The 5,419-nt window shown below is 41.1% G+C and overlaps 1 non-coding gene across 1 annotated transcript; it reads right to left on the reverse strand.

Annotated features, from left to right (window-relative positions):
- Positions 1-5,103: 5,103 nt before the first annotated feature.
- Positions 5,104-5,176, reverse strand: TRNAK-CUU (transfer RNA lysine (anticodon CUU)). Its single transcript has one exon. It is a non-coding gene; the product is annotated as a tRNA-Lys (tRNA).
- Positions 5,177-5,419: the final 243 nt, after the last annotated feature.

Raw genomic sequence — 5,419 nt, forward strand, 5'->3', positions numbered from 1 at the left:
TTTTGGAGATTTGTTACATAGTTAAGTTTTCAAAAAGAGGAAAAGCATCTCTCCATAATTCACATAATCTGTCTTGGGCATCAGAGACTTCATTAATTTCATTATTTTCATCAATTATTTCATATAAAGAGTAATGTTACCATTTCTAGTTATTTCAAATATTTACATGGGTCTGTGTCTGAAGATCCTTTTGTTTTGATGTTTGTGTCCAGGTTATAATAATGCTACTTTTGGACTGATAATTTTGGGTAGTAAGTTAAGCATTTGGTAAGCAAAATGTGGAAATGTTCACTTTCTTAACTTCATAGTTTATGAATTTCTAAGGAAAAGATATTTTAATGCAAAGATACTCATGCATTTTTATGCAGCTGCTGTTTAAACATGTCTTCATAATGTCTTTAATCTTTTGTGTTTTTTATTTTCTAAAAGCAGTGTTCTTTGTAATATGTACTCAGTCATTGTTTAATTTTTATTTTTGTTTTTCTTCCTTTGTTTTTAATGAACTACCTCTTACTAGAATGTTGCTGGTTTCATTCTAAGTACCTGTGAAGATAGGAAATATATATGTATTTTCATAGTCCTGAAGACTGAGTAAGAATTTATACATTTTTTAGACTATATGTCCCAAGTCTGTTTTTACTCATAGTTTGATCATTTTGTTTCTCCTTTTTCTATAGTCTGCCTAGTTTCGCTATGTGCTCTGTATATGAAGATACTAACACCAAGTAACACTTGAAAGAGTTGGTTCCTGGCATTAAGAATAGGAAAGGATTCATTTTTATCTTTGTGTGTGTGTTACTTTTTAAAATACATCTAGGTTTACTTTGTCACCGTGTACTACTATTTTAGTAGCCCCAAACTATGATTCATTCAGTATTTATTGACTCTTGGCTGTGTACCATGTATAGTTTTAGATCCTGTAAATGCTGCAACAGTAAGACATGGACCTCTGCCCTTGGAAGGGTTGTAGGTTAATAGAAGTGGATGTGTACACAAGGATACAAAACAGAATGTGGTATGTGCCATCAAGGGATCCCTTGCCAGTTGCCGATGGAGTTGGTTCTGACCAGTGCACCAGGGACACTTCATAGAGGAGGCTTCTGACCTTGATCCTGAAGAATGAGGAGAATATCCGTAATAGGGGATTACTCCAGCCTAAGTGAACTGATTGCTCTGCACAAAATCTTAAAGCATTTGGCACTGAGATGAGGCATTACTAAAATAATTTACAATTAGACCACAAAGAACTTGAAAGCTAAAACTGAAAATTCAGTTTCCCAATATATTCATTCCTAAAGTGAGACTCCTGTGTCCTCTCGACTTACCATTTCCTACAGCACCTTTTTCCCCAAAGTAGTCCTCTTTCCCATAAGCACATTATCTGTAACAAGGCACTTACAATTTCACCTTGTATTTGTTGCTATTCAGGTTTTATCTTCTTTCTGGAATGTAAGCTCCGTAAGAACAAAGCTCCATTTCTTAACTTTGAAATCTAAGTGTACTAGGCCAGGAATAGGTATACTACTAATTGTCCATTGTATGGATTCAGTATTAACATTATCTCATGAAGTAAACATAAAATTGTCTTTTGTAGCATTTGGATGACTTATTAGGTTTTCATTACTGAATAATATAAAACATAAGGTCTCTAGCTGAAATACAACTTTATAGATACTATAAAGTAGCAGACACCAGTGATTGAGGTTAAGAAATGGAGCCCTCGGTTAAGGGTTGAATTGTGTGCATTAGAGAGATTGCAAGTTCTAGCTCCTGTGAATGTGGCCTTACTTGCAGGTGTAACCACATTAAGATGGGATTATTAGGGTGCGCTCTAATCAGATACTAGGACTGGTGTCATTATACAAAAAGGAAAATGCCATGTGAGAGAGAAACGGGAAAATGTATCAACAGATCGAGATTGGAGTTAGGCACCAACAAACCAGAGAACACAAAGGGTTGCTGCTGCCGCAAGAAAGCTAAGAGAAAGAGGTGACAGATTCTTCAAGAGAGTCTTTAACATCATGACTCTCCTTGCACTTTGATTTCAAGCTTCTAGCTTTCAGAATCGGGAGCCAGTACATTTCTTTAGTCACTCAGTTTGGGGCACTTTGTTTATGGCAGCTTTAAGAAACCAGTGCAGCCTTCTTAATTCACTAATTTTTAACATATTTATTGAACATCTGCCAGATCCTAATTTAGGTGCTTGAGATACATTGGAGAGCAAAGACAAAAATCCTGCCTTTGTGGACCTACGTTCCAAGGATGTGAAAGTAAAGCAAATAATAAGAATTAGAAGATACTTCTATAGAAAAAAATAATGTAGGATGAGGTGAATGGGGGGGCTACTTGGCAATTAGAATAGGGTGATTGAGGGCCTTATAGTGACTCAGACAAATTAGGCAAGTGTGACACAAGAAATGTATTTGGTCTCTACCTGTAGTTTTTGACACAGCTCCTAAAATCCTTGTTGATTCCTGCATGATAGGAGTGTTAGGAGCAGCTTACACAGAGCTTCTAAATCCCTTAGAATTTCCTGGGTAATAGACGTGCCTTTTGTACTTCTCACCAAAAGGTGCCTCTTGGGGGACTTTTGGATAACTTTAGGATGAGAGCTGGTCACCAGAAAGTCTTAAGTCAGGTTTTGAAGGAGAACTTCCAGCCCCACCCCTGCCTGCCCCATCCTCTAGGGAAAGGACAGGGTTTGGAAATTGAGTCAATAACTGATCACGCCTGTGTGAAGAAGCCTCCATAAAAATCCCTATCATACATTGTTCACAGAGCTTCCAGAATGGTGAACATGTTCAGGTGCTGGGGGAGTGGCATGCCGAGGAGAGAACCCTAGTCCCTTACCTTGGCTTACCATCTCTCCCAGTTAGCTCTTCTGAGTTGTATCCTTTTCTGTGAGCCATTCTAGGAAATTAACAAACCTCAGGAGAGACCGTGGGAACCCCTGATTTATGGTGGGTTGGTCACAAATTGGGGAGGCCTGGACGTGGAATCCAGATTTCATAGAACATTCACTTTAGACAAGTTGGTCCCTATCCCACTCAGAACACTGAACACTTTTGTCCTAAATGAGCGACTTTCAGTTTAAGCTTTATCCCTCCTTTAGTCTGCTTTCCATATGCTGCTGCTGCTGCTAAGTCACTTCAGTCGTGTCTGACTCTGTGCGATCCCATAGATGGCAGCCCACCAGGCTCTCCCATCCCCGGGATTCTCCAGGCAAGAATACCGGAGTGGGTTGCCATTTCTTTCTCCAATGCATGAAAGAGAAAAGTGAAAGTGAAGTCGCTCAGTCGTGTCCGACTCTTAGTGACCCCATGGACTGCAGCCTACCAGGCTCCGTCCATGGGATTTTCCAGGCAAGAGCACTGGAGTGGGGTGCCATCGCCTTCTCATCATAGAATGGCCCCTGCTTCCTGACAACAGAAATCCAGAGGGCGCCCTCATTTCCTTAAAGTGAAAGTGAAGTCGCTTAGTCGTGTCGGACTCTTTACGACTCCGTGGATTTTAGCCCACCAGGCTCCTCCGTCCATGGGATTCTCCAGGCAAGAATACTAGAGTGGGGTGCCATGTCCTTCTCCAGGGGATCTCCCTGACTCAGGGGATTGAACCCAGGTTTCCCGCATTGCGGGCAGACGCTTTAATCTCTGAGTCACCAGGGTCATTTCCTTAGACCCTCTCCCAAATTCCCTGACTAAAACACAAATCCTGTGGTAGATTCTAACACCCTCTTAATGAGACACCCCACAGGTCTCCCTCACTGCAAGGGGTTATAAGTCAAACTTGTTCAACTACAGGAGTTTGTTTTTTGGTCTTTGTCAGGTGAGAGGAGAGAATGGTGAGCTTGCGCCATTGTGGGGTAACTTGCTCCAAAGAGGAACAGAGAAATACGGTAAAATGGTAGCTTGCAGGGAACCTAGGTCAAAGTTCTAAGTTATGTTTTAAGAAAGAGAATTAACAGCATATTTGTATGTTGAGGGGAAAAACCGAGAGAGACAAATTGGTCCTTTAGTAGGAGGAAAGCTAGCGGATAACACGCGGCGTACAGAAAATAGTAATTCAGGTTGGAACCTGGCCCTTCACCTACAGCGGCCGGTGAGAGATCCTGGAACGTGACTGGCTGTGGTGTGCACATTCTCTTCCTGATTATTTCGAAGTTCTTAGTGAAGAGGGTAAAAAAGCGGAAGTCCTACATTCCATAGTACTTAGTAATAATTGCCCTTTCGAAGTTTCACATCTCAGTTCTTTTGTGCTTCGGTTTCAAAGAGCCTCCCCTTCATCGGAATGTTAACTTGATAATATTTATCCAACTGGATGCATAGATTCCAAATAAGTCCCACGAACAGTGGAAGAAAACCTGATTGTGCCCTGGTTCTCACAACAGTATGGAACATTTCTCACTGTATATTTCTCCAGAAGACATTTCCCCTTCCCTACCCCAGGAAAGCCCTATATTGAGAAAAAACGTAAAATAAACAAGAGAGAACTTCGAAGTCCTCCGACTCTCTGCTTTTCCATGGGATTGCTTAAGTTTTAGAAAAGTTGCCAGTATTGAGGCTCCTAATTTTGTTCCTGATGCTGGGAGGGATTGGGCGCAGGAGAAGGGGACGACAGAGGATGAGATGGCTGGATGGCATCACTGACTCGATGGACGTGAGTTTGAGTGAACTCCAGGAGCTGGTGATGGACAGGGAGGCCTGGCGTGCTGCGATTCACGGGGTCGCAAAGAGTCAGACACGACTGAGCAACTGAACTGAACTGAATTTTGTTCCGATTAAATAAAAAACCGTCCTCTCTCAGCAATAATGCAGGAAGGTACAGTAACACAGAAAATCAATTTCAACTGTAAACATTGGCCGTTTCAGTTCCCTCAGTGAAGGAGGAGCTAGGAGAGGGATAGGAGAAAGGAATAGGAACGTGTGCTTTTAAGTACGCAAGCGCAATTTGAGAACTAATTTGCAAACTCGTCTTTTTCCCAGAGATTTGGTTAATATTGACAGTATCTAAAATCGGTTTAAAAACACAACCCTCGTGTGTTAAAATGCTGTAGAGAGAACTCGGAATGTTAAAGCAAAGTAAAAAACCGAAAAATGCTACATGCGCCCAACGTGGGGCTCGAACCCACGACCCTGGGATTAAGAGTCCCATGCTCTACCGACTGAGCTAGCCGGGCACCTGAATGAGAGGGTTGATTTTTCTGCTCTTAAAGTGTCTAACTATATTTGCTTTTGTTTTCTTATACTTCTTTATTGGTATAAAAAAAATATGCCATGCTATGAGATGTTAACTTCCAAACTGGTTTTGAAAATTCTTTAAAACAATTCTTTAACTGTACTTATATTTAGCAATTTTTAGCGTGGGCGTATCACAAGAGCACTGAAAAGCTACGTGTCTGTCATTACAGAATCACTGAATC

The sequence above is a fragment of the Bos javanicus genome, chromosome 10, assembly GCF_032452875.1.
Source record: "Bos javanicus breed banteng chromosome 10, ARS-OSU_banteng_1.0, whole genome shotgun sequence".
Classification (NCBI taxonomy): Eukaryota; Metazoa; Chordata; class Mammalia; order Artiodactyla; family Bovidae; genus Bos; species Bos javanicus.